The sequence below is a fragment of the Trachypithecus francoisi genome, unplaced genomic scaffold (genome assembly GCF_009764315.1).
Source record: "Trachypithecus francoisi isolate TF-2019V2 unplaced genomic scaffold, Tfra_2.0 Lachesis_group6, whole genome shotgun sequence".
Classification (NCBI taxonomy): Eukaryota; Metazoa; Chordata; class Mammalia; order Primates; family Cercopithecidae; genus Trachypithecus; species Trachypithecus francoisi.
In genome coordinates, this window is record NW_022681471.1 from 8,286,468 (window position 1) to 8,299,517 (window position 13,050).

General features: G+C 39.1%; 1 pseudogene; it reads right to left on the minus strand.

The window, feature by feature from the left end:
• Nucleotides 1–7,078: 7,078 nt before the first annotated feature.
• LOC117078425 overlaps nt 7,079–13,050 on the minus strand; it is a 60,206-nt pseudogene continuing 54,234 nt past the window's right edge.

Sequence of the window (13,050 nt, forward strand, 5' to 3'; positions counted from 1 at the left end):
GCGTGAACCCGGGAGGCGGAGCTTGCAGTGAGCTGAGATCCGGCCACTGCACTCCAGCCCGGCGACAGAGCGAGACTCCGTCTCAAAAAAAAAAAAAAAAAAAAAAAAAAAAAAAAAAAAAGATTGAGAGGACGGAAAAATCAAGGATGACTCCAGAAATTTTGAGTTGAGCAACTAGAAGGATGGAATTAACATTAACTCAGAACTTAAAAGGAACAGAAAATTATGAGAAGAAGAAAAATCGGGAATTCGGTTGGGTACATAATAGTATTGCAATACTTATTAGCCAAGTGGAGATCTTGATTTGGCAATTAAATATGTGAGTGTGAAGTAGAGAGGATAGCTTAGAATGAGTATAAAAATGAGGTCATCAGCTAATAGATCGTGAAGTCCTAAGGCTGCATGGCACCACCTAGAAGGTGAGTGTAGATTTTTAGAAAGTTCAAAGACTGAGCCCTGTGGCATAACAACATTATGAGCCTGGGAAGATGAGAATGAACTAGGAAAGAAGACTGAGAAGGAGTGGCCAGTGGGGTGGCAGGAAAATTAGAAGTATGATGTCAGCAGCCAAATGAAGGAAGTTTTTGAGAAAAAGGGAGTCATCAACTATTTAAAATGCTGCTATATGTTAAATAAGATGAGGATGGAGGATTTGACACTGGATTTAACAGTGTGAAGATGATTCCTGGCATACATAAAAGTAGTTGTGGTAGAATGGTAGAGTCAAAAGACTAATTAGAGTGAGATCAAGAACAAATGGAAGGGGAAGAATCGAAGACAGTAAGTAGACAACTTTTGCAAACCAGTACTAGTATCCTCTGACAGACAACGGCTTCTTAAGCAACCACCCATTCTTTCTTTGTACTTGCAAACAAAAGGAAATGGAGTCTTGACTTAGGAACTTATTTTATTTGAGATAGAGTTTCGCTCTTGGTGCCCACCCTGGAGTGCAATGGCGCGATCTCCGCCCACCGCAACCTCCTTCTCCTAGGTTAAAGCGATTCTCCTGCCTCAGCCTCCCGAGTAGCTGGGATTACAAGTATGCGGCACCACACCCAGCTAATTTTGTACTTTTAGTGGAGAAGGGGTTTCTCCATGTTGGTCAGGCTGCTCTCAATCTCTCCGCCTCCGGTGATCCGCCCGCCTTGGCCTCCCAAAGTGCTGGGATTACAGGCGTGACCCACTGCGCCCGGCGACTTGGGAACTTTTCTTTATAGGAGAGACAGAAGCAGGGAGAAGAAATTTGGAATGGAATTCAGCAGGAGGTTCTGAAATTCAGATAAGACACTGTGTTATTGGGATCTTTCAGTGTGCAAGGAACAGAGGTGTGTTCAGGTTGACTGAGTTCAAAAGTGTTAATTGGAAAGATACACAGACAAGCAGAGGACAGGAGAGAGTCTCCAAGAAGAAACCCAGTTTTACTCCTATCCTCTCACCAACATATGTTCATTGCTCGCTATTCTAGCAACTCTACCACATTCCTGACTCAGCATTTCTGTTTATCTGCTTCTTCTGTTCTATTTTCATTATTGCCCACTGATTTCTCTGTGGTCTCCTCTCATGTCATGGCTTCTGAATAATCCTGGATTCTACTGCTTCATTCTCCTACTTCTTGTTTTGTCTCATTCTGTTTCTGCTCTTTTCTATATCTCCAAATTAAAATTCCCCAAGAGAGAGGTGATTAGATTGGTTTAGTTCTTGTTCTCTATATAGCTGGCCCTAATCCCTGGTTAGTTGTGGTCAGGATATTGAACTCATGCGATTCCTGTTTATAAAGACATAATCGTGGGAGTAGTGTCATGGGTGTTGATAGACATTCAGAACTTTACAAACTCCTCCTGAATACATTTGTTGAGAGTAGAATAAGTTGAAAAGCGTCATAAATACAAGCAAAAGATGGATAAAAATAGACTTCAAATTTAATTTTTTAAGACTTTTTTTCGAGAAGAAAAACATCTATAATACATCTTTGAATTATATACAGACAAGCATGAATGCTGAGGTAGAACATGTTCAGGTATACTCTATACGTAGGAATTTACCTCACCAGTATAAATGCATAGAGGTGCATTTCACTACTTAGCCTTTCTGAGATGCTAATCATACCTCATTCATGGGGAAGGAAGTGCCTAATTCAAAGACATAAATCCCCAGTGATGACATTTCAGTTATCAATGTAGGGCTTTTTTGTTACCATCTTCAAATGACATCTACTTACTCTATACATGCAGATTGCAGAGATCTCAGAAAAAAATTAATTTGTCTTCTTAGTGACATTAGACCTTTAAAAATAGTGAGCAATTTCTGCTGGCAGTTCTACCGCATGAATCCTTACTTTTCAGCACTTAAAACCTCTATCAATTCACCCAGGATGTCTTGCTTATAAATGTTTCTAAGGTGTAGAGTACAGCTCCCAGCTGAATCATAAATTCTTCTAGGGCAAGTTCCACATCTTTAACTTCTTTTGTGTTTGCTTCTAGCATTTAGTAGTATTTAGTGGAGTTCTCTTCACACACACCATGAATTTTTTTTTTTTTTTTTTGCTTCATATATCTACAACGACTTTCAGGCACACCTGCAAAAGGGAGTCTTTTATTGTGATGGAGAGTGGAGTTGCCAACACATTCTTTATAGAAAAGGAATTTTCCTTTAATTTAGGAATGTATATACAAAATCAAAGGAGACTTGGCTTAATTGGTTATCCACCATAACCATTAAGTCTATATTTTTCTGGATTGATTTTTTTTACATATAATTCTTACTCTACAGAAAACTAAAGTATGAGTTATCCTCCAACATGTGGAAAAACAAACAAAAAATCAGCCCAAGTATGTGTTAGATGTCATTGAGTTGATTTGTTTTTCCCAGCTGCATGAGGATATTAGGGATGACATCACTGTGTATATACAATATATTTCAAATCCCTATTTGGAATGCAGTGACAGTTCTATTGCTATAAAAGTATTATACTGCTAAATAATTAACTAGGAAATTATGAAAAAACATAATGGAGAATAAAAGAATTGCATAAGCATTTATCACAACAAAATAGTCTTTTATGGTTGATTATGTTTCTTTTTCTATGACTGAAGAACAAAATATCAATTATGGGCAGATGGCCATTAGCATAATCCATAATGCCAGAAGACAAAACAATGCTTTGTATCTATCACCTTTGATTAGTAGCGTAATGTTTTCTTAGAGTCTGTATAAATAACAATGAGTAACAGAATATGGGCTTTGACAAAGCAACAGTTTGCTCTTAAATAGTGGCATTTCTGTTTGGAAATAAAAGAAAGGTAGAAAATATTGTACAAATCCAAATTGTATCAAGATGGTGGATTTCCTGATTTCCTCAAACTAAGAGCACACACTCGGTATACAGCAATCCGTTAAAATAAATAATTAACAATTCCATGAAAATCTTCTTTAACCAATAAAGCAATTTAAATGTTTTAACATAAAATCAAATGGCATAAGGGGGTGTATCCACAGCCTAAGTGTTTGAAGGAAAGTTTAGACTGTCAGACTTGTCTTAGATTTCACCTAATGGGCCTTTGACAGCCTTGACTGTGATTTCCTTAACCTCCATCACCACCTACTCTATTTCCACCAGGAAAAAAGAAAACAAAAGTTGCAGACAACAAAGCATTAGGGACCTCCATTCTCAATATTTAAGATGTTTCTGTGGCTTAGATTGGCTGACTCATAACTAAAAGTAAATTCAGGTGAACGTCTTCCTTAAATAAAATCTCTGTAGGAAGAATAGACAAAGGGCATTAAAGATGACACTGAAAGTTCTTTAATTCCACTGGAGTACAAAAGTTACAGGTACTTTCTTTTCAAACAAACAAGTTTTAATGAAAAAGAAAAGACATGAACAATTGTTTTAAACAGGAGGGTTTGGGCATGGAGCTGGTTGATCTTAAAAATCCTACTCCATTCATTCACATCAAGCTGTCCAAACCCAGTAACTGGAAAGGTCCCACGATGCTGGGCTCTAAACATCGAACCCAAAGACTAGAATTATAGAATTATCTGATATTTTCCCTTTCCTGAAAATTCCATCTTCAACTGGGGTCTATGGGCTCAAGAGCCATGTTTATGAACCAAAATTCAGGAAACATATTCTGGTACAGGGACAATGGATGGTGTGAAAAATATCCAGGATATCCAGCTGTTGAAACTGCAGTCCTCCCAATGACTCTAATACTCAAGGGATTAAAAGCACAGCCCCAGAAGTTTTAGACACAAAAATAGTAACATTTTTATCATACTTTAAGTTCTGAGGTACATGTGCAGAACGTGCAGGTTTGTTACGTAGGTATACATGTGCCTTGGTGGTTTGCTGCACCCATCAACCTGTCATCTACATTAGGTATTTCTCCTAATGCTATCCCTCCCCTAGCCCCCCACCCCCCAACAGGCCCAAGTGTGTGATGTTCCCCTCGCTGTGTCCATGTGTTCTCATTGTTCAACTCCCACTTATGAGTGAGAACATGTGGTGTTTGGTTTTCTGTTCTTGGGTTAGTTTGCTGAGAATGATGGTTTCCAGTTTCATCCATATCCCTGCAAAGGACATGAACTCATCCTTTTTTATGGCTGCATAGTATTCCGTGGTGTACATGCGCCACATTTTCTTTATCCAGTTTATCATTGATGGCCATTTGGGTTGCTCCCACGTCTTTGCTATTGTGAATAGTGCCACAATAAACATACGTGTGCATGTGTCTTTATAGTAGAATGATTTATAATCCTTTGGCTATATACCCAGTAATGGGATTGCTGAGTCAAATGGTGTTTCTGGTTCTAGATCCTTGAGGAATCGCCACACTGTATTCCACAATGGTTGAACTAATTTACACTCCCACCAACAGTGTAAAAGCATTCCTATTTCTCCACATCCTCTCCAGCATCTGTTGTTTCCTGACTTTTTAATGATCGCCATTCAAACTGGTGTGAGATGATATCTCATTGTGGTTTTGATTTGCATTTGTCTAATGACCAGTGATGATGAGCTTTTTTTCATGTTGTTGGCTGCATAAATGTCTTCTTTTTAGAAGCGTCTGTTCATATCCTTCACCCACTTTTTGATGGGGTTGTTTCTTTCTTGTAAATTTGCTTACTGAGTGGGCAAAAACTGGAAGCATTCCCTTTGAAAACTGGCACAAGACAAAGATGCCCTGCCCTCTCTCACCACTCCTATTCAACATAACATTAGAATTTCTGGCCAGGGCAATCGGGCAAGAGAAAGAAATAAAGCATATTCAAATAGGAAGAGAGGAAGTCAAATTGTCTCTGCAGATGACATGATTGTATATTTAGAAAACCCCATCGTCTCAGCTCAAAATCTCCTTAAGCTGATAAACAACTTCAGCAAAGTCTCAGGATACAAAATCAATGTGCAAAAATCACAGGCATTCCTGTACACTAATAATAGACAAACAGAAAGCCAAATCATGAGTGAATTCCCTATAACAATTGCTACAAAGAGAATAAAATACCTAGGAATACAACTTACAAGGGCTGTGAAGGACCTCTTCAAGGAGAACTACAAACCACTGCTCAAGGAAATTAGAGAGGGTACAAACAAATGGGAAAATATTCCATGCTCATCGACAGGAAGAATCAATATCGTGAAAATGGCCACACTGCCCAAAGTAATTTATAGATTCAGTGCTATCCCCATCAAGCTACCATTGACTTTCTTTACAGAATTAGAAAAACTAGGCCGGGCGCGGTGGCTCAAGCCTGTAATCCCAGCACTTTGGGAGGCCGAGACGGGCGGATCACAAGGTCAGGAGATCGAGACCATCCTGGCTAACACGGTGAAACCCCGTCTCTACTAAAAATACAAAAACTAGCCGGGCGAGATGGCGGGCGCCTGTAGTCCCAGCTACTCGGGAGGCTGAGGCAGGAGAATGGCGGGAACCCGGGAGGCGGAGCTTGCAGTGAGCTGAGATCTGGCCACTGCACTCCAGTCCCGGCAACAGAGCGAGACTCCGCCTCAAAAAAAAAAAAAAAAAAAAAAAAAAAGAAAAACTACTTTAAATTCCACATGGAACCAAAAGAGTGCCCATATAGCCAAGACAATCCTAAGCAAACAGAACAAAGCTGGAGGCATCATGCTACCTGACTTCAAACTATACTACAAGGCTACGGTAACCAAAACAGCATGGTACTGGTACCAAAACAGATATGTAGACCAATGGAACAGAACAGAGGCCTCAGAAATAACACCACACACCTACAACCACTCGATCTTTGACAAACCCAACAAAAACAAGCAATGGGAAAGGATTCCCTATTTAATAAATGGTGTTGGGAAAACTGGCTAGCCATATGCAGAAAACTGAAACTGGATCCCTTCCTTACACCTTATACAAAAATTAACTCATGATGGATGAAAGACTTAAACCTAAGACCTAAAGTCATAAAATCCCTAGAAGAAAACCTAGGCAATACCATTCAGGACGTAGGTATGGGCAAAGACTTCTTGACTGATACAGCAAAAGCAATGGCAACAAAAGCCAAAGTTGACAAATGGGATCTGATTACACTAAAGAGCTTCTGCACAGCAAAGGAAACTATCATCAGAGTGAAAAGGCAACCTACAGAATGGGAGAAAATTTTTATAGTCTATCCATCTGACAAAAGACTAATATCTAGAATCTACAAAGAACTTAAAGAAATTTGGCTCCTGCTTTTACTGCTATGACTACACCCTTCAGTATGCCCATTGTACTGGCTAGAATATGTGTCTGAGCTCCGCCCTCTGTCCCTATTCCTGGTCTTTTCTTCTCTTGCCTCCTCCTGCTTGAGGACTTGTGCTCGTGCTTGGGTTTCTCTTTCTTCAGGTCCCTCTCTAGGTCCTCTGCTCCACCAGAGTAGGCAGTCCCGGCCTTGGGGAGCTTTGGCCCCTCCCTGGGCTCTGACTTCTGAGCTGTCTCTGAGTTCTTACTGCTGTGCTTCTCAGAGCCAGGGTCATCCTTTTCTTTCACTGTCTTGCTTCTGGGTGCTTCTCAGAGCCAGGTTCATCCTTTTCTTTCACTGTCTTGCTTCTGGGTGACGAAAGAGGATGGTTGCTCTGCCTGTACCTCCTGGTCAGTTTTCTCTTTTTCTTTCTTTTTTTTTTTTTTTTTCCTTTTTGTCATTTTTGTGCTTCTTTGTTGGTTTTGATTTTCAGAGCTCTCAGACAAACTTGCTGAGGGGGTACGCCCCACAGCCCTTCTCCTGGAGCTTTTTGGTCACATCATCCGTTTCTTCTGAGTCTTTAGGAGTCCTATAGTTAGACACATGATCCACTCAGATAGTTCTTCCTTTCATCTTGATCCCATTAAAATTGTCAATGGCCAGAATTGTGCTCCTCTGGCCTTTATAGCAGAGGAAACAGAATCCTTTGGATTTCCCAGTCTTCTTGTCCCGCATGAGATTAATGTTGACAATCTCCCATATTGTGAGAACACACAGACGATGTCGCCTTCAGTCAGTTCATAAGGAAGCCCTCCTAGGAAGATCCAGGCGCTGTCCTTGTACTCAGATTGCCAGGACACCTTATCGACCACCCCAAGCTGGACCTCTCGCTCATTCAGTTAGTTGATTAGCTTCATCTTAGTTAAAGGGTTCGTCTCCCCGGGCTCACACTCAACGTTCAGGTATCAGAACAATCACTTTTATAACCTGTATGAAATAGAGTAAAGCACCAGCAAACCCACAAGGGGACAAGTTTTAGCTGTAACTGTGTCAGTTCAGGAGATGACTGATGGTCAGGAAAACAGAAAAGTATCTATGGGGTGAGGGGGCATAGGGACTCTAAGTAACAGGGGAAGAGTCTTTTGGGCAGAACTCAGCAGAAATTGTTCCTTTCTCCTACTTATATCCAACAGAGTAGCCATATTGCACATATATTTTCCAGCAAATGTGTTTTGCAGACAGCATTACCAGAGCCAGTTTGCACTAAAGAGAGTTGCAGTGCCAGCATTCCACAAATCTGCGAAGATAGCAACTAGAGTCATAGAAATATAAAGACAGGAGGTTGAGCAACTGCCATTATATGAAAAAACTCTTTGCAGTTAATATTTTGAAACTTAATGGGTAGACACTACAGACCAACTAAGAAGATCCCTCTCACTGTCTGGCAGCACTTCCCCTGCAAATCTCTATATATCGCAATAAAAGCATTTATTCTGATCATAAGAGTTATATATGCTTATCTTGGAAATTTGAAAACTACCTCAAAATATTAAAAAGGGGAACATTCTATCATCCAGTGATAATAGCTTGTGTATTGACGTGTATTCACCCAGCCTTTTCTTCCACTGAGAATGATGTATATGGCTGTGTGTGTGTGTGTGTTTTAAAATCGATATATTCCAAAAACAAATCTCTTTTTTCACTTAATACATGAGGAACATTTCCATGTCATTAAATATTCTTCAAAATTTCATTGTTAATGACTACATAGTGTTCAGGTTTTCTGTATAACTGTTAAGCATTAGTATATGAAATATTTTTCTCTCTCTGTAATTATTACTCACAATAGCTCATGCAATGAGATAGAAAATTAAATATGTGGTATACATTATTTTTTTTGAAAGAGAGTCTCGCTCTGTCGCCCAGGCTGGAGTGCAGTGGCACAATCTCAGCTCACTGGAACCTCTGCCTCCAGGTTCAAGTGATTCTCCTGCCTCAGCCTCCCGAGTAGCTGGGATTACAGGCACCTGCCACCACGCCTGGCTAATTTTTGTATTTTTTAGTAGAGACGGCGTTTCACCATGTTGGCCAGGCTGGTCTCAAACTCCTGTAATCCCAGCACTTTGGGAGGTCGAGGCGGGCGGTATACAGTTTTGAATGTGGGACAAAATTAGTATTATTTGAGAATATTATGATTTTATACCTAGAAAAACACAAAGTAACCCAGTGAATTAGCTATCATGGTGAGAAAATTTAGTAAGTTGGCTAGAAAAACAATTAGTTTTGTTTTATATTGACAATTGACAATATACGATTAGAATTTGAAATGGAAAGAAAAAGAAATCACACTTCCAATTTCCACAAAAACAATAAAATAACAAGAATACATTTTTTTTTTTTTTTTTTGGAGATAGAGTCTTGCTCTGTTGCCAGGCTGGAGTGTAGTGGCATGATCTTGGCTCACTGCAACCTCTGCCTCCCAGGTTCAAGTGATTCTCCTGCCTCAGCCTCCCGAGTAGCTAGGACTACAGGTGTGTGCTATCACGCTCAACTAATTTTTGTATTTTTAGTAGAGACAGGGTTTCACCGTGTTGGCCAGGCTGATCTCGAACACCTAACCTCAAGTGATCCGCCCGCCTCGGCCTCCCAAAGTGTGGGATTACAGGCATCAGCCACCATGCCCGGCCAAGAAATACATTTTATAATGAAAAATTATAAAAGAACATATTGAAGCCATACCTGAATAAATGAACAGACATAGCATTGTCCTTGGAAGGAAGAAAATACTATAAAGATGTAATGTATTTCAAAATATAAATTAATTTTCTATTGTTTGGATTGAATTTTCAAATATATAATATATTTAATATGACATAAGATAAGGTGAGACTATGTGGTTTTCACAAAAATCATATTTGAGGGCTCTGGTGGTCACCTCTAGGCATAAGGCAAGTGCCCTCCAGAACAGTTGACACTGAAGCACAAGACATCCATGTGAATGCTGATCTTTAATGAAATGTTGAAGGCCATAGATAGAAAAAGCACATGAGCAGCAAATCACAGAATTAGACATCATGAATTGCATGTTTTGAGTTGCAATTAAGATGGTTTACCACTTGAATAGCAATCTAAGGTTGAAAAGCTATGATTTATTTATTTACTGATAGTTGACAATGTCGATTCTCAGCTATATAATTAGTTAATATATTAATGTTTCAGTCAAAATCCAAGTGGATTTTTTGCAATATAACAAATACATTTAAAGTTAGATGACAGAAGAAATGTACAAGAAGCGCCCAGATATTTTTTAAAAAGAATACTGTGAAGGGAATTGACCTGTCAGATAGCAAACTACATTTTAAAGCCACTGTAATCAAAGGAGCATGCTATTGACAAAAGAATAGACAAATGAATTAGTGGAATAGAAAAAAGAGTCAAGAAATACTTCCAAGTATACAGAGGGATGAACTATTTTAAAATGAATATATCAAAGAGGTGAGGGAATGAAGGATTATTCAATGTAATTGGGTCCATTGAATACACACTTGGAAAAAAATTTGGGTTCTTACCTGTAAATATTTTGAATGATTATCTGAACTTAATCTAAATGGAATCACATAGTTTAAAAAATGAAATGAGGTGAAATGGATATCATACGAGGAAATATAGGACAATATTTTGTAAATTCAGTCTGAGTATACATATCCTATCAGGATAAAAAATCAAGAAGGGATAAATTTGATCACTTTAATCATGTAAATATTAAAATCTCCTATACACCAAAAGGTTTTACAAATACACTAAAATGACAAAACCCAGGAGAATACATTTTTAAAATATAAAACAGAGATAAAACATTTACATCTCTAATACACAACAAAATCCTTCAAATCAATAATTAGTAATTTATTATACAAAATATGATTAATAAAATTTAAAATGGGCAAAAATGTAAACACATTATTCACATAATTAAAATAATAATCATATGAAAATATGTGCAACTTCAATAATTGTCAAGGAAATAAAAATTGAATTATCGAAAAGATATAATATTTTGAAAAATTTTATGGAAAATTTAGAAGGTTAAAGTGTGAGGATATCTACTTCTAGAAGAGAAATGAGACAACAGCAATATTTCACAGATATTTGGCGGGAATATAGATTTGCTCTAACCATTTTGGAAAGTAATTTGGCAATGAGTATGAACATTTTAAGAATGCATAAACTTTGATGCAGCTATTGCACTTGTAGGAATTTACCTCATTGGGTTAAATGGATATATGTGCATGGAGGCTCGTTATAGCACCCCTCAGTGTCCTACACATTGCAAAGCTCTTCATTGTCCAAAAACAATTGAAATCAGTTGCCTTTCTGAGCCAAGATAATTGACATTTAAAGTTTTATCCAAAAAGCAGGCATCCAAATAATGCTATGAGACTTGCACATGAGAAAACCACTTTGACTAACACAGTTAATCCTTTTGTGACATTTCTTAAAATACATGGAACTTCATAGAAACATTTTCTTAAAATCCCAACAGTTGACATGGGCATTAAGGGTAGACAAAAATATTGTTCAGTCTGTACCATTATTACTGCATACACTGCATGGTATAGTATGATCCTGATCTTCCATCAGCTTTCTTACTGCCCAACTGACAAAGATGTAAGATGAACTCAACTATTCAAGAAGTTCTGTTTAGTAATGCTTTCAGTAAGTTAATTTGGATAATCGGTCATATTACAATATCACTTGTACAAATTAAGTCTTCAATAAATATAATATATTTGAATAAATAAGCTAATATTCTCGATCAAGGGGAGTAATTTGAACATGGGAAGGGGAAAGACGTAAACCAGTCACCCAGGTATCTGTGGCATGTCGTAATTTCTAATTTTTTTCTCCAAATATTTTCTTTTTTTTTTTTTTTTTTTTGAGGCGGAGTCTCGCTCTGTCGCCCGGACTGGAGTGCAGTGGCCGGATCTCAGCTCACTGCAAGCTCTGCCTCCCGGGTTTACGCCATTCTCCTGCCTCAGCCTCCTGAGTAGCTGGGACTACAGGCGCCCGCCACCTCGCCCAGCTAGTTTTTTTTGTATTTTTAGTAGAGACGGAGTTTCACCGTGTTAGCCAGGATGGTCTCGATCTCCTGACCTCGTGATCCGCCCGTCTCGGCCTCCCAAAGTGCTGGGATTACAGGCTTGAGCCACCGCGCCCGGCCTCTCCAAATATTTTCAATTCACACTTTGTGTCAGGCACCATTCATGTATTCAGCAAATGTTTACTGTGCACCTGCGATAAGCCAGGCACTATTTCAAGAACATAGGATACACAACAGTGAATAACAGAGATGATAAAGTTTGCACAGTACTGGGAATTCCTTAGCCTAGACCTTCTGCTAACAACATCTACTTAAAGGTTTTTTCAGCCTATTTCAGAAAAACAAAAACCTCCCCACAGGGACTTCTTCAAAAGTTGCAACTTGTTTTCAGTTTCTTCATTCAAGCCACACATTTACTGAAATGCCTGCTATTATAAGCCAGGAACTGCTCTAGGCATTGGAGAAACATCAGCAAACAAAAAAGACAAAGTCTTTGCCCTCAAGAAGACTGTGTTCTAGAAACAAACAAAATACAAAATAAGTTTAGATATCCATAAGTGTCATGAATAAAATACAGAGGGCTGTATGATAAAAGTAATTGGGAGGAAATGGCTTTAAAAGCTAGGGTGATCTGGAAGGCCACTCTGTGGAAGTGACATATAAAACAAAACCTGAATGGCCAGAGGGAGCCAGCCGTGCAAAGATCAATATGAAGAGCTTTCCAGACAGAAAGAACAGCTCTTCCAGAAGAATAAACTTGAGATGTTCTAAGAACAGAGAAGAGCAAAATGATCAAGGGTGGAAATGATTGATAAGAAATGGGAATATGGCCGGGCGCGGTGGCTCAAGCCTGTAATCCCAGCACTTTGGGAGGCCGAGACGGGCGGATCATGAGGTCAGGAGATTGAGACCATCCTGGCTAACACGGTGAAACCCCGTCTCTACTAAAAAATACAAAAAACTAGCCGGGCGAGTTGGCGGGCGCCTGTAGTCCCAGCTGCTCGGGAGGCTGAGGCAGGAGAATGGCGTAAACCCGGGAGGCGGAACTTGCAGTGAGCTGAGACCCGGCCACTGCACTCCAGCCTGGGCGACTGCGAGACTCTGTCTCAAAAAAAAAAAAAAAGAAATGAGTTCAGAGAAGTGGCAGGAGGAGACCGGATAATTTTTGACCTTGTAAGCTAGACTAAGAGGGTAATTTTTATTCTGTATACAGTGGACAGTCACTAGAAGGTGTCGAATAGAGTAGTGATAAAATA